The sequence below is a fragment of the Hyperolius riggenbachi genome, chromosome 6 (genome assembly GCF_040937935.1).
Source record: "Hyperolius riggenbachi isolate aHypRig1 chromosome 6, aHypRig1.pri, whole genome shotgun sequence".
NCBI lineage: Eukaryota > Metazoa > Chordata > Amphibia > Anura > Hyperoliidae > Hyperolius > Hyperolius riggenbachi.
Genome location: NC_090651.1, coordinates 224,770,591 through 224,795,033, shown reverse-complemented (window position 1 = coordinate 224,795,033; position 24,443 = coordinate 224,770,591).

The following is a 24,443-nucleotide window of genomic DNA, read 5'->3' as shown; positions in this document are numbered from 1 at the left end:
ACAAAGATCAGAACGACTTCCTGTCGACCACCGCTGGGACAGGACAATCGCAACAGACAAACAAAACAGATATGCAATCCTAACTGCACTAGGGAACCTGCCTAGTGCAGTCCCAGGAATTACTCTAGGCTAATCTTCAAACAATGAGCAAGGCTGACACTCCAGGAGTGTATCACAGGACAAACCCTTATTATCAGCCAAGTACTGTGGGATCACATGGTATATATAGAGCAAGCCTACAAAGGATGTGGCTAGGCAATTTGCATGACAAACGTATGCAAATTCCTCAGCAGCAGCAAGCTGCAAAACTGACAAAAGGTCTCTCTTCCAGAGACCTGCAGAATGCAGACCTGAACAGTGGTCAAAAAGCTGCCTGCCTGCGCAGGCAGCCGATCGGATCATCACAATACCCCTGGCAAATTTTGACTTAAAGTTACTTTTATTCAACCAGCAAGTAATTTTTTGATGGGGAAGGTCATAGGTGTCTCCCAAAAGTTAATAAGAGGATGTACAAGAGGCATTATTGTGGGAAAAAAACATTTCTCAGCTTTTATTTACATTTGAGCAAAATGTGTCTAGTCCAAAATGATTCATACCCTTCTCAATAATCAATAGAAAAGCCTTTATTGGCTAGTACATCAATCAATCGCTTCCTATAATTTCAGACCAGCTTTTTGCATGTCTACACAGGTATTTTTGCACATTCATCTTTAGTAATGAGCTCCAAAAATTTCAGGTTGGAGGGTCTTCTTGCCATCACCCTGATCTGTAGCTCCTTCCACAGATTCTTAATTGGATTTGAGTCAGGACACCCCAAAATGTTAGTGTTGTTGTCTGCTAACCATTTCTTCACCTCTTTTGCTGTGTGTTTTGGGTCATAGTCATGCTGAAATGTCAGTCACTATTGTTAAGGGAGATAACAGTTAACTTCAGTTTAGTTCATAAGTGCAGGTACCAGTAGGGATGATCAGAATTGCTAAAGCCTTCCACCCCTTCACAAAGTTCCCTCTTTTATGACTGACATTTATAATCAACCTAGGGTACCCTTTCAGCAGAATTTCATCAATGAAGACGCGTAGCTAGTTTGCATATAATATCCTTTTCTATTAAAAATGAATCCAAAGTCGAAAGGTGACTAAAGTAAAATAAGTATTAGAGAAATCCTAAGTTCTGATCATATTCAAATAGATCAAAGATTACCTAATCCAGGCTCAATAGTATCCTTTCTCAACCTTTTTACCATGGAGGAACCCTGTAAATTACATTTGGATCTCAAGGAACCCCTGCAAAAAATGTTTGGTCTCGAGGAACCCCTACATTTATTTTTCAGGAGTCAAGGTCCTTAAAGAGACACTGAAGCGAAAAAAAAATGATGATATTATGATTTGTATGTGTAGTACAGCTAAGAAAAAAAAAACATTAAGATCAGATACATCAGTCTAATTGTTTCCAGTACAGGAAGAGTTGAGAAACTCCAGTTGTTATCTCTATGCAAAAAAGCTATTAAGCTCTCCAACTAACTAAGTCGTGGAGAGGGCTGTTATCTGACTTTTATTATCTCAACTGTAATTGAACTGTTTACTTTTCCTCTGCTAGAGGAGAGTTCATTACTTCACAGACTGCTCTGAAAGACACATTTTGAATGCTGAGTGTTGTGTAATCTGCACATATTATAGAGTGATGCAATGTTAGAAAAAACACTATATACCTGAAAATAAAAATATGAGAATATTTTCTTTGCTGCTAATCTTCTAGTAATTATTCATAGTACACAACCAATTCATTATATCATATATTTTTTTTCGCTTCAGTGTCTCTTTAAGTAGGTTAGGCTGCTAATTTCACTATCTCCTATTACACTGCCACTCATTATACTGTCTCCTGACCCCCCAATTTAGTGCTTCTTGTTACAGTACCACCTATTATAGTGTGCTCTAATATACTTCCCCACGATGGGGTAAAATGCCAAGGAACCCCTGCAGAGTTCTCAAGGAACCCTGGGGTTCCAGGGAACCCTGGTTGAGAAAGCCTGCTCTATAGAGAATCAAAAATAGTGATTTATTAAGACTGCAATACAAGAGGATATTAATGTCTGATTTCTATAGAAAAAATGTTGGAGATTGTTCATTCCAATCTTAAGTGCATGCAAGTAACTCAGTGGAAATGATACAAATTGCAGAATCTGTAACTCATCCTGAATTGACCTAAAGCTATAAACCAAGTCTCCTTGATTTGGCTATGCCCATAATCTCTATTTTTTACAGTGGAGTCTTTAAAAGGGTTGTTCCTTCTAGCCACATATGCCCTCCTTTTTAACACCTCAAAGCACCGGCGTACCTACCGGGCATGCGACCCCCTCAGCCGCAGGGGGCCCGGGGCTGCTCTAGGGCCCGCTCACTGTGCGCGGGGGGAGCGCTGCTCTGGACCCCCCAGCAAGGTGCTCATTCCCCGCTGCCCCGCTCCAGCAGCCTGCATAGTCTCCGGCAGGCAGAGCAGGGCTACGGCAAGATGGCCTCCGAAGAAGCCCTGCACTGGAGACTATTTGTGTCTCTAGTACAGGGCTTCGGCAGCCATCTTGCCGTAGCCCTGCACTCTGCCTGTCAGCGCGGGAGATGTGCTGCAGGAGGACTCGGGGAGCTGCGAGCCAGATGCCGGGAGAGGAGAAGCCTTCTGTCAGGTAAGTGAATTGTTTTTTTTTTCACAGGTGCATTTTTTTTCTAGTGTCTGCTGCCTACATTGTGATTTTCTGGTGTCTGCTGCCCACATTACGATTTTCAGGTGTCTGCTGCCCACATTACGATTTTCTGGTGTCTGCTGCCCACATTGCGATTTTCTGGTCACTGCTGCCCACATTGCGATTTTCTGGTCACTGCTGCCCACATTGCGATTTTCTGGTGTCTGCTGCCAACATTGCGATTTTCTGGGGTCTGCTGCCCACATTGTGATTTTCTGGGGTCTGCTGCCCACATTGCGATTTTCTGGTGTCTGCTGCCCACATTACGATTTTCAGGTGTCTGCTGCCCACATTACGATTTTCAGGTGTCTGCTGCCCACATTACGATTTTCTGGTGTCTGCTGCCCACATTGTGATTTTCTGGTGTCTGCTGCCCACATTGTGATTTTCTGGGGTCTGCTGCCCACATTGCGATTTTCTGGTGTCTGCTGCCCACATTACGATTTTCTGGTGTCTGCTGCCCACATTACGATTTTCTGGTGTCTGCTGCCCACATTGCGATTTTCAGGTGTCTGCTGCCCACATTGCGATTTTCTGGTCACTGCTGCCCACATTGCGATGTTCTGGTCACTGCTGCCCACATTGCGATTTTCTGGTGTCTGTTGCCCACATTGCGATTTTCTGGTCACTGCTGCCCACATTGCGATGTTCTGGTCACTGCTGCCCACATTGCGATTTTCTGGTGTCTGTTGCCCACATTACGATTTTCAGGTGTCTGCTGCCCACATTACGTTTTTCAGGTGTCTGCTGCCCACATTGCGATTTTCAGGTGTCTGCTGCCCACATTACGATTTTCTGGTCACTGCTGCCCACATTGCGATTTTCAGGTGTCTGCTGCCCACATTGCGATTTTCTAGTGTCTGCTGCCCACATTACAATTTTCAGGTGTCTGCTGCCCACATTACAATTTTCTGGTCACTGCTGCCCACATTGCGATTTTCAGGTGTCTGCTGCCCACATTACGATTTTCTGGTGTCTGCTGCCCACATTGCGATTTTCTGGTCACTGCTGCCCACATTACGATTTTCAGGTGTCTGCTGCCCACATTACGATTTTCAGGTGTCTGCTGCCCACATTACGATTTTCTGGTCACTGCTGCCCACATTGCGATTTTCAGGTGTCTGCTGCCCACATTACGATTTTCAGGTGTCTGCTGCCCACATTACGATTTTCAGGTGTCTGCTGCCCACATTACGATTTTCAGGTGTCTGCTGCCCACATTGCGATTTTCTGGTGTCTGCTGCCCACATTGTGATTTTCTGGTGTCTGCTGCCCACATTGTGATTTTCTGGTGTCTGCTGCCCACATTGCGATTTTCTGGTGTCTGCTGCCCACATTACGATTTTCTGGTGTCTGCTGCCCACATTACGATTTTCTGGTGTCTGCTGCCCACATTGCGATTTTCAGGTGTCTGCTGCCCACATTGCGATTTTCTGGTCACTGCTGCCCACATTGCGATGTTCTGGTCACTGCTGCCCACATTGCGATTTTCAGGTGTCTGCTGCCCACATTACGATTTTCAGGTGTCTGCTGCCCACATTACGATTTTCAGGTGTCTGCTGCCCACATTACGATTTTCTGGTCACTGCTGCCCACATTGCGATTTTCAAGTGTCTGCTGCCCACATTGCGATTTTCTAGTGTCTGCTGCCCACATTACGATTTTCAGGTGTCTGCTGCCCACATTACGATTTTCTGGTCACTGCTGCCCACATTGCGATTTTCAGGTGTCTGCTGCCCACATTACGATTTTCTGGTGTCTGCTGCCCACATTGCGATTTTCTGGTCACTGCTGCCCACATTACGATTTTCAGGTGTCTGCTGCCCACATTACAATTTTCAGGTGTCTGCTGCCCACATTACAATTCTCTGGTCACTACTGCCCACATTGCGATTTTCAGGTGTCTGCTGCCCACATTACGATTTTCAGGTGTCTGCTGCCCACATTACGATTTTCAGGTGTCTGCTGCCCACATTACGATTTTCTGGTCACTGCTGCACACATTGCGATTTTCAGGTGTCTGCTGCCCACATTGCGATTTTCTGGTGTCTGCTGCCCACAATACGATGTTCTGGTGTATGCTGCCCACATTACGATTTTCTGGTGACTGCTGCCCACATTGCGATTTTCTGGTGACTGCTGCCCACATTGCGATTTTCTGGTGACTGCTGCCCACATTGCGATTTTCTGGTGACTGCTGCCCACATTGCGATTTTCTGGTGACTGCTGCCCACATAAGGATTTTCTGGTGACTGCTGGCCACATTAGGATTTTCTGGTGTCTGCTGCCCACATTACGATATTCTGGTGACTGACTGCTGCCCACATTAGGATTTTCTGGTGACTGCTGCCCACATTACGATATTCTGGTGACTGCTGCCCACATTAGGATTTTCTGGTGACTGATGCCCACATTGCGATTTTCTGGTGACTGCTGCCCACATGGCGATTTTCTGGTGACTGCTGCCCACATTGCGATTTTCTGGTGAACTCTGCCCACATTACGATTTTCTGGCCCACATTACGATTTTCTGGTGAACACTGCCCACGTTACGATTGTCTGGTGAATGCTGTCCACGTTACGATTTTCTGGTGAACGCTGCCCACATTACGATTTTCTGGCCCACATTACGATTTTCTGGTGAACACTGCCCACGTTACGATTGTCTGGTGAATGCTGTCCATGATACAATTTTCTGGTGAACGCTGCCCACATTACGATTTTCTGGTGAACTCTGCCCACATTACGATTTTCTGTCCCACATTACGATATTCTGGTGAACGCTGCCCACATTACGATTGTCTGGTGAATGCTGTCCACGTTACAATTTTCTGGTGACTGCTGCTCACGTTACGATTTTCTGGTGACTGGTGCCCACATTACGATTTTCTGGTGAACTCTGCCCACATTACGATTTTCTGGTGAACTCTGCCCACATTATGATTTTCTAAAGGCCCACATTACGATTTTCTGGTGAACTCTGCCCACATTACGATTTTCTGTCCCACATTACGATTGTCTGGTAAAATCCTGCCCACTTTACAATTAATTTACAGTGAAACGCTGCCCCATTACGATTATTTGGCACCTATGGGGGGGCCCCATCCGAATATTCGCAGGGGGGCCCAGTGATTTCTAGTTACGCCCCTGCCTCAAAGCAATTGGATGTAGACTCAAGGAAAGTTAAATCATGACATTAATTCCATCAAATTTAGGACCCTAGCTTCCCCTTGTAACCCCAAGGACCGGAGACTATAGAAGTTAAAGAGGAACTTTCACCCAGGACTGAACTTCATCCCAATCAGTAGCCGATACCCCCTTTCCCATTTCATAAAAATGTCAAGCTTCTTCATGGAAGTCTATGAGCCATTATTTTCTTCTTCTTTTTCAATGAGCCACCTAAAGGGTTAATAGGCACAGTGATTTCAATAAAATGAAGACACCTACACAGCTAAAGAAAAGCAAGATACCTCACAATTCACATTGACAGTTTTAATTTGAAAATTGGTTTTATAACATGGTGGGACAGTCTGATCACAAAGTAAATGATTGGTTTTATTATAATAATTTTTCCTGAAGTTTAAAATGTAAAGTGACATGGAAACTTAAAAAAAAAATCTTTCAAGGTACCCCTCAGTATAGAAATGGTGTCAGGGCTGGTATGCCCTTTTCCAGTTCATTACCAGCTTCAAAATGGACCAATTGAGATTTGAACAAAATTGAATGTGATTGCTCCATTTTTAAGCTGATTAAGTTTGCCTTGGAATTTTGCATAATTCTGAAAGAACACAGAGTTTTTCTCATTACTGACCATTTCTGATGAGTAGTCACATTGCTAGTTGAATTTTTTTTTTCTGTAAATATGTACTGATCTTTAAATTTTTGCATTTGACTAAGGCTGCATTAGCACTGTTTTACCAGGTTTGTGAATGCATGTTCACGGCCAACACATGTGTACATACGTATGCAGCAAAACATACGTTCTCGACAGCAGCACAATAGTTTTTATTAAAAATGTGTATGTTCTGAATGAAAAATCATGCCATTTTTATCTTATGAAACTATCAAAAATGACATATTTTGGTTAAAGGTACGTGCTGTAATTCCAAAAAGCCTCCTTTGAAATTTCTGAACAAATATTGCGCACAAGTGGTAATAACTTGGGAAACTATATAATTTAAGTCCTCTAAGGAAAATGAAAGGCAGTCTTCTCTCACACAGCAATGCTATATTAAATTTCTCAAAATCAGCTTAAATAGCGCTTCGCTGATGTAGATGTGAGATTTATATAACTGAACATATTTGATATCTTTGGCTGTTTGATCAGACTGACTGTGCAAATGAATGCTACACCCACCCAAAAGCTGACAAACTCTGAAAATGAATGACCGGTTTGTTTATCTCTAGGTATTGTATATATCATTAGATGTGAACGATGATGACGTCAATAGGTGTCTATGTAAACCAGTGGTATTGTCTATATGAATCTATACCCCCTCAGCTTCCACACCCACACTGTGCTTTTCATCTCTGTGATACAAGGCTGTATATGCTTGTTTGTGTTTATACAGCTGGACCATCCAACAACTCTCCTAAGAGACAATTGTTTCTTCTGGGGATAGGGAACTGATGCTACAGTAAGATACATACAAGAGAGACACATAGATGTTTTTCAACTACATCTGTATTTGGTAAGAGTGGAATTCCAGTTTTTGTGAGAGAAAACAATCGTAACCACATAAACAATGAATACTGCAAGAATTTTAGCAAGTCTTAAGGTGGCCATACACTTAAGATAATTTCTATCAATAACTGGCTAATTTGACCATTTGATCGAATCTGCTAGAAGTCGATGATACAAATTATTCCCAAACGATCGGTTGAATCAAGTAATCAATTTCCAGTGAAGGTATCACTCAATTGGAAGCAGGATGGTATCAGAATCAGAATCATTTTATTTCGCCAAGCATGGCTGGGTCATGCCCGGAATTGTTTTTGGCACAAAACATATGGCTCAGGAGGAAGGCATAGATAGAAAAGATACATAGATAGATAGCAGCGACGGCAGAGGCATCAAGTTAGCATTACAACACAATATACATCAAGTTAACATTGCAACACAATATCCATCCCAGTCCCCAGTGTGACACTGAGATGACTGGCAGTTAGTCTTATGGGCTGGTAGGTACGGTCCGCTGATCAGCCGTAGCGCAGCTGGCCCCGTGGCTCGTTGGGGCTTGATTTGTCGGTAGTATGTGGAGAGAATTTAGGAGGTTGACTGTCGAGGGGAAGAAAGAGTTCCTGTGTCTTGCGGTCTTTGCGGAAATGGCCTGTAGCCTCCGGCCCAATGGCAGCAGGCTGAAGTAACGGTGGCCTGGGTGTGAGGGATCATTCGCAATCCTCAGTGCCCTGGATTTCAGTCTTTTGTTGTGTAGGAGGGCAAGTGAGGGGAGGGGGCACCCAATGATCCTTTCCGCTGACCTGATGACCCTCTGTAGTTTGTCCCTGTCATAGGCGGTGGCACCAACACACCAGACCAGGATGGAAGAGCAGAGGATCGATTCAATGGTGGCGGAGAAGAAGTTGGTTAGAATTACTTGAGTCATGCCGAACCTTCTCAGCTGGCGGAGGAAGAATAGTCTCTGCTGGGCTTTCCGATGGGTGGCAGTGATGTTGGGCTTCCAGCTGAGATCACTGGAGATGGTAGTACCCAGGAGCCGGGCACAGGGTACACTGGCTACCTCAGAGCCATGAATATAAATTGGAGGTGGGGTAGGAGCAGACTTCCTGAAGTCAATGATTAGTTCAATGGTTTTTGCAGTGTTAAGCACCAGCTTGTTCTCCTTGCTCCAGTTGCAAATTCTCTCCACCTGCTGACGGTACTCCTGGACGTTATCCTTGGTGACAAGGCCAATGATGGTGGTGTCATCTGCGAACTTGGTGACCTTGACAGAATCTGCCTCAGATCTGCAATTGTTTGTGTAGAGGGAGAACAGCAGTGGTGACAGGACGCAGCCTTGAGGAGCACCTGTGTTCGTGGTCGCAGCTCGAGAGTGAATGTCGCCCAGTCTGATGACTTGGGACCTGTTGGTGAGAAAGTTCGTGATCCAAAGTTGTAGAGTTGGATGGACTTTAAGTGCAGCTAGTTTCCCTTGTAGAATGCGTGGGCAGATGGTATCAAAGGCCGAGCTGAAGTCCAGGAGTAGTATTCTAGCATATGTGTCTGGCCTGTCAAGGTGGTCGTTGATGCGCTCCAGGCATATATTGATCCCTGTAGGCAAACTGGTAGGGGTCTAGGTGGGGCAAAGTGGAGAGCTTAAAGGGAAGGTTCAAGCAAAAAAAAAAAGTGAGTTTTACTTACCTGGGGCTTCTACCAGCCTCATGTAGCCATCCTGTGCCCTTGTAGTCACTCACTGCTGCTCCAGTCCCCCGCTGGCAGCTTTCTGACCTCGGAGGTCAGGGCCACATTGCATACATTTTTACGCATTCCAGCTAGTGCAGGAACAAAAATTTACGTGTTGCACCACTAACACGTAAAAATGTATGCATTAATGTTCCTGCACTAGCGGGAATGTGTAAAAATGTACGCAATTCGGCCCTGACCTCCGAGGTCAGAAAGCTCCCAGCGGGGGACTGGAGCAGCAGTGAGTGACTACGAGGGCACAGGATGGCTGCATGGGGCTGGTAGAAGCCCCAGGTAAGTGAAACTCATTTTTTTTTTTTGCTTGGACCTTCCCTTTAAGGAATGCGTACATTTAAAAATTGCACCGCGAAAAAATGGTGCAGGGTGATGCCAATAATGGTATCTTGCTACTAAGGGTAGTTAGCATTTCAGAATTATCCTAAAATGTTAAATAACCTTTACCTGGTTCCGGCGATCCGTCTCCTCTCTACTTCCTGTTCAGTGTGCAGGAGCCCTGCAGCCAGCCAATCACCATGCGGGGAGTGAAGCCGCATGGTGATTGGCTGGATGCAGAACCTCAAAGCCCGCTGCCTCTCTCACACTAAACCTTACCATTGCACCCCCTTCCTAAATTTAACTAATGTACCCCTGCTGCGCTGCCTGCACCTGTCTTACTGCCGCCTGAGGCGGTAATAGTACAAACACCAATTAGAGGCAAGAAGTTTAAAATATGCTGCCCGATAAATAGCAGGCGCTAGGCGCCCACTATTTATCGAGCTCCATAATTTAACCTTTCTTGCCACTAAGCACGGTTAGTATTATTGCAGCCTATGGTGGCGCCATTTTTATAGGCGCTCGTGTTGCGTCATTTTTGCCTGCTCCCGGAAGGAAGTGTGTCGCTAGTGGCGTTCGATTTGAGGCCGACTGTTGCAACACGGAGCTCACCTTTCCCCTGTGCTTCCTCCTGTGTCTTCTCTTCGCTGTGTGAAAATCTGTTCACACTGCCCGCTGGGTCTCAAAGTCTCCCAGTCAACATGAAATCTATTTAATCTACATCTGTGTGTAGTGTATGGAGAGATTCGATCAGATAGATACCTCCCTGATCATAAAATGATCTGAGAGTGACCTACCCAATGGCCACATTGACTAGTATATGGCCACCTTTACACTAAAGTCTTCGCCTAAGTCCTCCTTTCCATAAATGCGGCAGCGGACACTCTAACACTGGATTTTCTGAAATAAGAGTGTTGTATGGAAGTTCGCCTTTTCTACAACTACACAGCCAGTGCAGGTACTGCAATAAGTAATGTTGCAGCCTTGGTTTCTTTTTAGATCTGTCGCAGCTCTCTAAAATACTTATTTACTAAGCCCCCAAAAACGTAAGTGCAATACCACTGTATATACTTGTGGGGAACTCTATGGTCATTTTCCTCTGGAGTCTGGAGTTTCCAGCATTAGTTGCATGCTGGAAATAGAGATGGCCCGAACAGTTCGCAGGCGAGCAGTATTCTGCGAACATCAGCTGTTCGCACTCGCGGTGAACAGCAAACATTTGGCGTGTTCGATTTGCTAAACTTTGACCCCTTATCTCACAGTCAGTAGACACATGGCAGCCAATCAGCTAGCACACCTTCCTGGACCCCCCACCCAGGGCCGGTTTAAGCAACAATGGGGCCCCAGGGCAAAATAAACCTGGGGGGCCCCCCAACAGATACCTTGGAACAAAAATTAAGGGACCTTTTTTGCAGCTGGAATAGTCAAGGTGTGAAGCCCCAATCGGTCGGAGCTCCACATTCTGGCTACCCCAGCCTGCATGGGGGACAAGGGGTTAAAAACTTTCGGGAGGGGGGATCTTACATAATTTAAAAAAAAAAAATTACCACACTCTAAACATTAAAAAAAAATTGGGAAAATAGGAAAAAATGCCAGGGATCTTCATGCAGCCATATTGCGGCTGTATAGCGATCCCTTGCCAAAGCGCTGCGGCTGCGTATGGACCCCCTGGAAACCCCATCAGGAAATGTATTGCTCTTTCTTTGGATACATGTAAAATTACACTACCGTTAGGTTTGCTACTAAAAGTGACATTTAACGCATTTAAAAGTATACTTTTTTCCTTTGAAACTTTAAAATCGATTTTCTCAAAAACTATACAGTCTTTTGAAAAATTGTTTTTTCCTCTTATTCCAAATGATCTCCTTAACATATCTTGCAAATTTAGGGTTTCCAGCATTTAAGGTGGATTTGCTATTAACCATTAAAGTCGGCGGGTTTTTACATGTGTATTTTCTTCCTTTGAAACTTTAAAATCAATTTTCTCAAAAACTATAAGGTCTTTTTGAAAAAAAAATGTTTCCCTTTTGTAGCCACTGGGGGCCCCTACAAGCGCGGGTGCCCTGGGGCAATTGCCCCTTTTGCCTCTATGGTAGCGCCGGCCCTGCCCCCACCCCCCTATCAAAAAGCAGTTGCTGTGGCAATATTGGATCAATTCTCTGCTGGCTGCTGACTGTTTGTGAGAGCAGGGTCAGACTTGCTGCAGATAGGTAGGGAAAATATTAGCAAGGCCTGTGTTCGTGTTCCTTACTTGCTGTGAAAGCACTCCAAAAGCCATTTTGAGGGCTAGCACAGTCTCCTGTGTTTTTTTTTTTTTGTGTGTGTTACACTCCAAAGCCCACTGACACACAGAGCTGTGTGCACACTACTGCTATTGCCTCATTAAGTTGCAGGCACAGAAGCACTCCAATGCATTATTATTTCACTGTATTCTGATAGTACTATCGTATATCTCTGTGTTAGACACTCCATATACCACTGACACTCAGAGCTGTACATAATGTGATTTCTGCCCATTAGGTTTATAACCCGACTTTGCGTCAACTCCATAATTTTTGGTGAGATTTTGGCATGGATCCCCCTCTGGCATGCTCCTTTCCAGGTGTTAGACTCCTTGAAACAACTTTTTCATTCCCTTTGTGGCCAGAAACAGTCTTTGTAAGTTTTAAAAATCACCTGCCCATTGAAGTCTATGGCGGTTCTCCATATTTTCCTGTTCATGAACATTTTGCGGGACTTCACTTTCACCATTCGCAAACAAGAAATTCTATGTTCGCGACATCTCTAGCTGGAAATAGGGTTGGCACATTAGTGTGGCGGATAGTACTCTAGCCTGGCAGTGATAAGTCCTCATTTAGTTTGTGGGCCAGAACACTATCTACATGGATTCTGCTTGCTTGCCCCCTCTTTGCATGAGATTCTTCTGAGCAGTCCCGTTTCCTCCCACATCACAAAAAAGTAAAATTAACTTAATTGGCTTCCTCCAAATTGCAAAGCGCTCACAGTTTAGCAAATTTCCATGATTTCCATGAGCGATCTCGATTTGGCTACTGTAGCCACTGATGCCCACTGCTAGTGCGACCACCCCAAAAGGGATCCACTGGCAAAGCGTTCTACCAATCGCCGCGATTATCAACTGCTGCCAATGCACGCCTAGTAGGTTACAGCCCTGAGTTATATTTAGACATAAATTAGAATTTATCAGCTTGTAAAACTGTTATTTTTCCCATCTGATTTTATTATTTTTAAGTCAAAATTCAAAGGATAAAGTTCTTCATTTGACAAGACAAAACAAATTTGATATAAAATGAGTTTACGTTAATTTGCATGTTGCTAAAAATGTTATGTACACTTTGAAAATTGTACAAATTTTGCTTATTTTCACTATAAGATGCAGACACATGAAAAACTCTGTAAACAGAACGGATGGTAAAAATAGTGGAGCAAAGCAAGAAGAATGTAATATCTATTTAAGAAATATAATACATATAACATATCTGTAATGTTTCTAAGATTGTGTTGGACTTTTGAGTAATGTTACGGTCACACTATGTGCATTGCATAATGTGCATGTTCCCACGCAGGCATAATGCACCATCACCGTGCACTCTGCATGTAGAAAAGTCCATATTTCATAACATATTGTGAATGTACGCTAAATGTTCAAATTGACCCTTCATTTTCCAAACTGATAAGGGACTGTTAATTTCTCAAGTACAAACTGAAAAACACATTGATCCGAAACATGCAATTCTTTTATTTTAGTTTAGAAATCAAAAATCCGAGAGTGATGTGGTGCTCTATTGACACCTGTCTCTCACAAGCAGTACTGCAGCAGCTGTGCTTCATTTTTCATTCAACCTACTTTTATACTTCACTTCTTACCTGCTGCTCTCAAATTCCCAAACAAGACACGTGAAAATAAAATGTTTGCAAACACAGTTACCGCTCTTGCGTTTCAGTATTATCAAGCATTTCCCATTTTAAAGGGACTCCGAGCAGTGCAGTAACTATGGAAAGATGCATACCATTTTGAAGCTCTCTTTCTCCTCTTTCCATTGATATATAAGCCACTCTATGCCTTTTAGTTTTCGCTATTTTCGCGATTGAAATCGCGTCCGTCATCTTGGATTCCTTATTCAGCATTGTATTGTGCAGGACGACACTTACTCCAGTGTCGGCAGCTCCATTCATTGCAATGCAATGAAATATAAGGAACCCAGGGGGATATAATTACAAACATCATGCCGGTAGGTGTGAGGATATAATGAATTAGTTGTGGGTATGCTTAAAGGCATACCCACAGGCACTGCTCGGAGTCCCTTTAAATCTATATATACACCATTATAAATCAATAATAATAATGATAATTTTATATTCCTGGGCTGTTTATTTTGGTCTAAGTTTTAAATCAATTTTGTAATGTGTTTAGATTATACAGTATATGGTTTGTTTAAATGTTTGATTATTGACGCAAAGGGATTTTGAAAACATGCCTTCATTTTATAATTGCCATCTGTCAACTTCTCAGCAATATGTTAGGCTCTCCACCCAGGCCAAAGCTGGATGTTATCCTAAGATATGCTTTCATAAATTACCATTTTTACTACAGAACCTAGGCGCTTGAAGATATGTTGTTCAGTTTTGTTTTGTTTTGGTTTTTTGTTTTGTTTTTTTGTGTGAAAGCCACATAATTGTGTGTGCATAAATGTTTCAACATTTTGTTTCCAAATAGATGTTTTTAATTGTAAGTTTCTATAAAGTAAAAAGATCCCAAAATAGGGTACATATTACATTCAAATATGACTATACTGACTTATACAATACCTAAAATATTCTAATCTGCATCTTCCCTGTATATATTCAGTTTTCCATTATTTGGAACTGCCATCTTGGAATGACCTAGACAATAGAGTGTGCTGCTTTCAAGTGCTCTGGTCTGCCAATACAGGGCATCTCTATGGACGGTATAGTAGAAGTGTCAGAGGTCATCCTGCTGTGATACAATACTATAGTGATCTATTGCATGAAGTTGAAAATCAACTAGATACAGTTGGTCCAAGAGGCTAGCAGAGGCTTGGATATGCATAACACTGCCTGACTCAACAGGAAACCGTGAGATCAAGTAACAACCATCCAATAGGTAGCTTTAGCACTGCACTGAGTTGGTAGGACAATAATAATCTTAGATAATACATTTTCTTAGTTAATATTTCATGTATAATTTTTGGCAGTTTTAAGAAGCCAAAAATTATTTTCTACATAGCATTTTAGCAAGGAGGTTTTTTGATCCCTTACATACTCCTAGGAGTTTTGGTTCACTCTGAGCCTGCTGGGGGAGTCTGTAACTCTGCATCTTCTAAGTCCTACCCCATCAGCCATATTAACCCATGCCATGCACTGATGAGGATCAACCAATCCAGAGGTGTCTGCATGTCTGCATGCATGTTGGATTAGTGTTGCTCTGTAAATTCAACAAGTTGACACACCATTGCATTCCAGCAGTTCTGGCGGTGTGTTTAGCTTACAGGGACATTAAAGGATGATTTTCATATTCAGTAGTGATGTACTGTGGGGCACATCATATGCTCACTCCAACCTGGATAATAGCAAAACACCTTCTGTTTTAAGAAGGCATAATTCTGTTTTGCATAGCATTTTAGTAAAAAGGCTTTTAGAGCCCTTTCAGCTCCTTGCACACTCCTAGTTCTGGTTCACTATGAGCTTGATGGGAATCAGTAACTTTTGAGGCCTGGTTCAGTTAACTTCTCTCTTGAGTTTTCTCACAGGAGGGCCCTTATTCAATTCACTTTTTCTCCTAAGTTTTCTCCCAGTCGATATTTTTACAACATATCAATAAAATGTCCCAAAAGCTACCAACAAGCAAGAAAATATAATAATTTTGACAGCACTTTTTTTTTTACAAACCTTTTGGTACTTTTTCAAGAGTGCTACAAAAGATAAAAGGAAGATGAAAAATTATCTCCTAGGAGAAAACTTAGGAGAAAAAGTGAACTGAATAAGGACCAAAACGTTTTCCTACTTTATCAGAACAATACATTTCCATCTATCGGCAAGCATAAAAGCTGTCGAAATAGATTGGCCCAAACTTACTGAACTTTGATATAACATTTTTTTATTTTTTATATTTTTTGTGTGCACAAAACAATCAACGGGAAAAGTTAATTGTATCAAGGCCTTGGGCTTTGAAGAGATTTCATATACTTTGCAAGGGTTTACAAAAAAATCAACATAAATCTTTTCGTTTTCATTAAAATGTCCAATAAAAAACATTCTAAAAAAGCTTGATCTTCTGTTCTTAACTACCATGGCTTCATAGTGTTTATTCAGCTGGGTCTTAAAATTTAAAGTTCGAGCATATAATCTGTCCACCCACTTTCCTCCTTTATGTTTCTTAGTCTAGCATTTTAATTTTCACGCTCAAGTCATATTTTGCAAATGCTGGTAGGCATGTGACAATTATTCGCTGGTCACATTCTCCATTACAGCGCCCGGGCACAAACATTGCCATCAATGTGCTAGAACAGATGTTTCTTTCCACACTGTTAGAGCCCTCAAAGAGTTTAGCAGAAAATGTATTCCTCTCTTTAAAAGAAAATGTAGCAGGAATATTATACCATTTAATATTTTTATGTTCTGGGCACAAAAAATTGTACATATGATTTTTTAAAGAAAATTATTAACATGGTTAAAAATAAGAAAATAATTGTCCAGACTGGGTGGCTGAAAAAATCACTAAGGCCCCGTTTACACTTAATCAGTTGGTACGCGTTTTTTTTTCTTCTCCATAGCAGTGCATTGTGAAAAATATTTCCGTTAAAACGCGTTAAAGGACCACTATCGCGAAAAAAAGTAGGCATTTAAAATCTGACAGAACCGACAGGTTTTGGGACAATCCATCTCCTCATAGGGTATTTCAAGGGTTTGCTTTGTTTTCAACAGCATTTCCTGAACAGCAGTTTAACTGCCAAAATAGCAAGATACCAGCCGGCCTCCCTAATCCCATGCACACTATTATGTCAGTTAGATTTTGCAACTGTTGTTCAGGAAATGCTGTTGAAAACAAAGAAAGCCCTGAGAATCCCCCTTAAAAAGATGGACTGGCCCAAAACCTGTCATCTGTCACATTTTAACTGCCTACTTTTTTCGCGATAGTGGTCCTTTAAAGACGACCTGTACTGAGTAAAATTATTTAAAATAAACACATGAGGTAACTTCAAATGAACATTACATAATTACCTTGCCATCAGTTCCTCTCAGAAGCTCACCATTTTCTTCTAACAGTGATCCCTTCCAGTTCTGACAACATTTTGTCAGAACTGAAATATATCAGTTGCTGTCAGTTTTATATCAGTTGCTGTCAGTTACAGCTGAGAGGAGAACTGATGTGTCCATGTTTCCCTATGGCTCAAGTGGGCGATGTTTACAGTTTAACTGTGTGCTGACCAGGAAGCTGGTAGGAGGTAATGGCCATTTTCAAAATGGAGGACGGAGAATTCCATTGATCACAGTGGACAAACAGGACGCGGGAAAGGAGAAAGACACTGAGGAGTAGACTACACAGCAGGTAAGTATGACTTGTGTATGCTTATTTTGACTATTAATTTTCAGTACAGGTTTTCTTTAAGTGTGAAAGGTGCTATAGGAAAACATTGGACTTACTTTGAAAATCAGTTGAAATTTCAGTTATAACTGAGAGCAACTGATTAAGTGTAAACGGGGCCTAAGGGCCCGTTCAGATCAGAAATGCGGATGGCCATGCGTGCGGAACGCGTGCGGACCGCAACGCGTACGAACGCATGGCCATCCGCGTTTGTGTGCGTTGCGTGGCTGATCCCATCACTGAAAAGTGAATGGGACAGCCACGCGTTTTTGAAAAATCTGCGTGCAGCATGCGTTCCCGGACCGCACAGGTCCGGAACGCATGCAGTGTGAACATCAGACATTGCACTCTATGCAATGCCTGATGTCGTGCGTTTTGGCCACCTGCACGCGTTTCCAAAACGCGGCTGGAAACGCGTGCAGTGTGAACGGGCCCTTACTCTGAAGATTAGAAAAGAGTTTACATAGGAAATATTTGAAAATTATTTTATTGTGTTATATTATTTTTATTATAACTTCACTAGGGAGTTAAAAAGCAATTTACATTTTTTTTTCTAGTTCAAAGTGGTCTGAAAGTCAGCATTTCTATTTTGCTCTAAAAGATTCCTCACAGCTTGAAAGCTGCTATCCCAGAATTTTTTTTTTAGCAGAACATCACTAAAAGGGTTAAACAAAGCTCTTTGTCCTGCTATTCAGCTTCAAATCCGCATCCAAACTGGAGAGAACAGTATCTTTGTTTGCATTCCAATGTTGATACATGTGTGTAAACACAGTGTAACAAGTGAAAATGAGCTCTCTGTGAAGCTCTCTGTGCTTCAAGCACACAAACAGCTCTGAACAGCTAATTAGAAGATGTTATTATATAATAAAAAGCAGTTTGAATAAAATGCAATGGCAAGTTTTAGGGCAAGATAAACTACACTTTGGAAACTTGTAATTTGTAAACAGACAATATTACTTGTGCACAAAAGCAAATATGATAACTGTATGAGTAATAAATAGTAGGAAAACACATTTTTATTGAATGTTATGTTGGAGTTTCAGACCACTTTAAAGGGAACCTAAACTGAGAGGGATATGGATGTTTCCTTTTAAAAAATACCTTTTGCCTGGCAGTCCTGCTGCAGTAGTGGCTAAATTACAGACCTGAAACAAGCATGCAGCTAATACAGTCTTACTTCAGTCAGAGCACCTGATCTGCATGCTTGTTCAAGCGCTGTGGCTGAAAGTAGTAGAGACACAGGATCAGCAGGAGAGTCAGGCAACTGCTATTATTTAAAAAGGAAACATTCTTATCCTTCTCAGTTTAGGTTCCCTTTAAAGAAGAATTTGACAATGCATGTATCTAACAAGCCTTTGTGTTATATTAGTTTCATTAGTTTGTTTTAAGAGTAAAAAACTGAACAAAATTATTTTAATCTGATTAGATACTCAAAATGATTTCCAGGCTCTCTAATTTACAAAGTATGAAAACCAGTTTGCATGAAAAACTTGTGCTATTATTATTATTAATTTATATAATGCCATCATCTTCCATGGAGCTATTACTGATTTTACTTTTTTAACGGCTTATTTTAGCACTAGCAGACCTAAGCACGTTTAAAAACGGGCTCTAGGTCTTTTTTCTACCGCCGCCAGTCAGTGTGCATGCACATGCACCCACCTCGCTCCCTGGTCCCGTCTAGCACACATGCGCAGTAGCAAAAAACAGGGACAACTGGATGCAGCGACACAGGGAGATTATAGAGGATGCTACAGACAGTAAAGGGTGTTATGGTGGATAGGTTCTATAGCTGCTGTAGATTTCTCACAAGCTGTTGTTTTTTAAAAGGTTGTGACATGTTTCACAGTGCTTTATTAAGATATGTAGTCTTGTGGCTAACTGTCCCTCAGAGGCGCCCCCAATCTATTCCCTCCCATAATCATACTGTATGTCCATTATAGTCAAGGTCCAATTTTGGAGCCAAATTGTGTTTGAGGGGAAAGATGGCAGCTAGATCAATCTACGTGAGGAGGCAATTAAAACAAACTCTAATGACAAACTAATGCTCTTTGCATTATAAAATATTAGTTACATTATAGACAAAAATACAAAAGGGCCTGTATGCTAGCCTTTTTTTTCAAAAGACAAATCATAAAGTTGAGTTTCCATTTGAGCGATTTCTGTTCCTTCCCCCACACACAAATTTAGATGCAGAATTACAGCTCATTGAAATCAATAGGCTTCTTCAGAATTTGACTGTGGGGAAAATAGGGACAGTTGGCACCTTTTTTTCGCATTATGCAAATCCCCATAGCTGAGCATGGCATGGTGTCTCAGAGAGATACACCGACACAAGCAGAAATGAGCCCTAAATCAAAAAAGGTGATGTGTTTCAGTAAAGACAGGATGAGAGCTGAATGGGGTTTTTATTGTTCTCTGCTGCATTACATGTGGAGCAACCTCCCCTACAGTAACACAGACAGCAATGAAAACCATGTTGAAGCTCTAACTCATTGCTACTAAATAAAAAATGAATTGCATGCTCTTCCTATTCAGTAAGCCAGCACCTATTTAATAAAGAGTTATTGGGCAACACTCCCTTACACTGCTACTGCCTACTGAGTGCGCTCTAGTGGCTGCCTCGCAAGCACTTTGAGTCCGACAGGATAAAAGCGTTATACAAATTAAGGAATTACTAAAGAAGAACTCCTAGAAATGCAATTTATAGTTAGTTAGTTAGTTAGTTAGTTAGTTAGTTAGTTAGTTAGATAGACAAGAAATCAAATATACAGCTACAGTACCTTGTTTGGCTACTAAAGATGATCTGCAAGGAGAATTCATAGAGAAGCACATGAGTGATCAGGTGATTGATTTCTAGTTCTCTGATTGGCTAGTCACAATCCTGCCTCACATTTTCTTTCTGTGTAGGCACAAAGGGGGACAGAAAGTGGCACAAAGGGGGACAGGAGACACAAAAAGGGACAGAAGGAGGCACAGTGGGACAGAGGAAGAAACAGTGGGTGCACAGCTGGGTAGAAGTGGCACAAAGGGGGACAGAAGGAGGCACAGGGGTACAGAGAGACACACAGGGGGACAGAGGTGGCATGGGGGGCAGAAACAAGCACATGGAGACAGAAGGAGGCACAGGAAGGCACGAAGGGGGACAGAAAGTGGCACAAAGGTGGACAGAGGGAGGCACAAAAAGGGACAGAAGGAGCCCAGTGGGTCAGAGGGATGCACAGGGGGCAGAGGTAGCACAAGGACAGGAGTGGGCATAAGGGGACAGAAGGGGGCACAAAAGGAGACAGAAAGAGGCACAGGGAGACAGAGGGTGGCACATAGGGGCACACAGTTGGGCAGAGGTGGCACAGGGGGACTGAAGGAGGGACAGAAGGATGCACGGGTGTGGAGGAGGGGGCATAGAAGGACACAGTAGAGGCTGCTTGCAACTTCTGGACCTTGCGATCTCTGCTCTCCAGGGACCGGAGATGCTTCTGATTTTCAGGACACCAAACTACCTGCTGCTGTATACATGCAGCAGAAGCAGGTAATCAAGCACTTGTGGTAGGGAGGGCTTCATTTAGGGGCAGGGCTCCGTTCTGGGGTATGGTGCCTCCAGGACCAATGGCACTCCAGGCAATGGCCTGGAAAGCCTTTGCCTAAAAATGGCCCTGTGTCTAGGAGAACTCATGGAGAAGCACGTGACTTGTTTGATCAGCTGATAGATTTGCAAAGCTCTGATTTGCTGAGATCACATCCTGTTTTAGCACATGATCATGACTAGCAAATCAGAGACCTACATATCTATCCCCTGACCAAATTGATCACATGCTTCTCCATGAATTATCCTACACATGACCATCATCACCACCAAGGTTTAGTTTGTTTTCAGTTCAGTTCCTCTTCTGTTTTTTCTCAAATGACCCATGGGGAGGTAGATGGTAGTAGTGACAGCAGTCAGGCTTGTTGAGCATTTGAAAAGGAAATACACTTTCTTTAGTATTTCAAGACTTCAAGCCCTCAGTATCAGGGTATAGAGACAGTACAGTAGCAGTTCACATGGTCTGGTTCACATGGGCACTCTGCCGGTGTTAAACGATGGCCACAGCACTCCTGCCCTCAAGCGATATCCATTCAATTAAATGGAAAGCAGTAGTACCGTCGTTTACCATTGATCACACAAATACTGCATTGCTTCTCGTCACCTTTTTCAGCCCTTATAGTTACATATAGCTTTCAGGATCGCCTAAGCAGCACACTTTAATGTGCGGGTCAAAAACAGCAAATGATGGGAAGCGCCTCTGAAGGTTGCCAAATGATTTTCTGCTCACTGGCATAAAAACATTTGAGCGAGACACCATGCTGCTGGTTCAGACGCCAGACGCCCTAAGACACCTGTGCAGTACACTCCAGAATACGTAACATCAGCAATACCGCGAGCGGCTCTCGCGCAGGCGCAGTAGATGTTGACCTGGCGAGGTCGCCATCTGCACCAGAGGGGATCCCGGACGACCGACTGTAGGCAGAACTGCGGCGAGGGTACAGGACGGCTGCCATGGGCTGAAGGAAGTCCCGGGTAAGTAGATCTTTTTTTCTTTTCTTCCTTGGATATTCCTATGTAGTGATGCAGTTATTGCTGATTAAATAGGGACATAGCTAAAATGGCAAAACTGCTTTGGTAGTTAAGGGAAAAAACAGGCTGAGATGCAAAGTGGTTAATCATTCTAAAATGCACAGTATAAAGTCAGAGTTGAATTTAAATTTAAATTGTACAGTATATTCAAAGATTCAAAGCCCCCAAGATTGCATTAGATCACTGACCTTTACACTAAACTTACCTATTAACGGTACAATTTTTATTTCATCAAATAAATCAAATAATGCTGCTGCATATGGTGGTGTAGGGGAGACTAGACTACTAGGCACCAGGGAAGCTTATAGGGACCACCAGACTCCAGGAATATATATCGGGGACCAATAGACACTAGGGACATATACATAGAAGAAGACCACTAGACACCCGGGATATATATAGGGAACCACTTGAAGACAGGGATAAATCTAAAGTGGACCACTAGACACCAGGGAAAAATATATAGGGGACTAGTAGACACCAGGGGTGTATATAGAGGACCACTAGACATCAGTGAGGTATATAGAAGACCGCTAGACACCAGGCACTAATATATAGGGTACCAGTAGACACCAGGATGTATATGGGGGGGGGAGAGAGCAATAGACCACTAGACAACAGGGAAACTTATGGGGATGATTAGACACAAGTGAAAATGTATAGGAGACCACTAGACACCAAATAAATATAGATTTACATAGACTAGATTTACAAAGCTTCCCTTATCTTGTCCTCAAGTACCAGCAACAGCACGTCTTGCAGAAAATCACAAACAGTAAAAGCTTGTGCCAGTGCCGCTGTCAATCACTCCTACATGGTGTGGAGTGTACTGCACAGGCTCAGAACTCCTGCACCTGCGCATTACACTCCACACCACCTCATATGCATGCAACGGAACAGAAATATGAATTAAACAAGCCAAATCTTATCCTGCTACAAATGAGTAATGCATGAGCCAAAGACAGCTGATAGAGAAAAGCGCAGGTGTTGTGGCTAATAGTGACTGTAACACAGGGGACCGCAAGGCTTTGCCCTGTCACCTGCCTCCTGTTATCATGTGGCAATGTCCTGTGTAAAGAACAGTAAAGGGTCAGTATGAAGAGCACACACACAACAAGGCCAAATAGGATGATTACAGTACCTGTACAGAACAGGAATGTCACTGACCCTGGCGGTACACAAGGAGGCATTGGCTGAAAGTTTGTGCTGGCTATTTATCATGCTTTCCAGGAAACACTTTAAAGGGAAACTACTTTTGTTAAAAAAAAAAAGAAAAAAAAAAAGAAGCCCCTCTTTTTCAGGTCTAGCAACAACAAGGAGATGTGTGCACAGTGGCGGACATACGGCTGTGCCACGGTGCCAGCACACGAGGGCCCCTCATGTTCCGTTTCTGAGGGGCCCATTCAGTTTCGTCCAGTTTTTTTTTTTTTTACTTTTTTTTAATAACAATTTTTTCCCCGGGGCCCGACTCCTATCCTACCAGGGGCGTAGCTATAGGGGTTGCAGAGGTTGGGACTGCATAGGGGCCCTTAGGCCAAATGACCCTGAAGGGCCCTCCCTCAACTACAGTATTAGCTCTCTATTGGTCCTGTGCTCATAACAATCACTTCTATAGATACTTTGAATAGTGGTAATTATTAACAAACTGTTCCCCGTCCCCTTCTTGCACCTCAGACATAGTGGTTGTCCTTGGCAGGTTTTGGTGCACCGTATCATTTGCTATGTACAGTATAGAGTGCTTGGTGGGCCCCATTGTTCAAAATTGCATTGGGGCCCACAACTCCTTAGCTGCGCCACTGTATCCTCCCCCTCCCTCAGCTCGGCGGGCCCCCCTCCTATTATGAGCGTTGGAGGAGCAGCGCTTACAGCAAGGCTCCGACGGGGTAATCAGATGCTAGAGGTCCAGCCTCCCGATCTTTGCTGTCTCCTCTGTATGCCGCTCGCACTGCTTCCTAGTTTAGTGTGAGTGGCATACAGAGGAGACAGCGTGGACCGGGAGGCTGGACCTCTATCGTTTACTTTATCACGCCGGAGCCTTGCTGTATCTGCCGCTCTTCCGCTGCTCATAAAAGGAGTGGGGACCCCCAGGTGAGGCAGGGAGGATAGGAGTTGGGCCCCTCACCCCCACTAAGCTACCTGTCTGTCTACCCTACCACCCAGCTACCTATCTGCCCACCCGGCTACTTATTTGCCTACCCTCCCACCCGGCTACCTATCTGCCTACTCTGCCACCCAGCTACCTAACTGCCCACCTGGCTACCTATCTGCTTATCCTGCCACCCAGCTACCTAACTGCCCACTTGGCTACCTATCTGCCTACCCTGCCACCCAGCTACCTAACTGCCCACCCGGCTACCTATCTGCCTATCCTCCCACCTGGCTACCTATCTGCCTACCTTCCCACATGGCTACCTATCTGCCCACCCTGCCACCCAGGTACCTATCTGCCCACCTGGCTACCTCTCTGTCCACCCTACCACCTATCTGCTCACCCTGCCACCCGGCTACCTATCTGCCCATCCTGCCACCCGGCTACCTATCTGCCCACCTAAATACCTATCTGCCTACCCTCCCACCTGGCTACCTATCTGCCCACCCTGCCACCTGGCTACCTATCTGCCCACCTGGTTACCTATCTGCCTACCCTCCCAGCCGGCTACCTATCTGTTCACCTGGCCACCTATCTAGCCACCCTCCCACCCGGCTATCTATCTGATGCTACCTATTTGCCCAC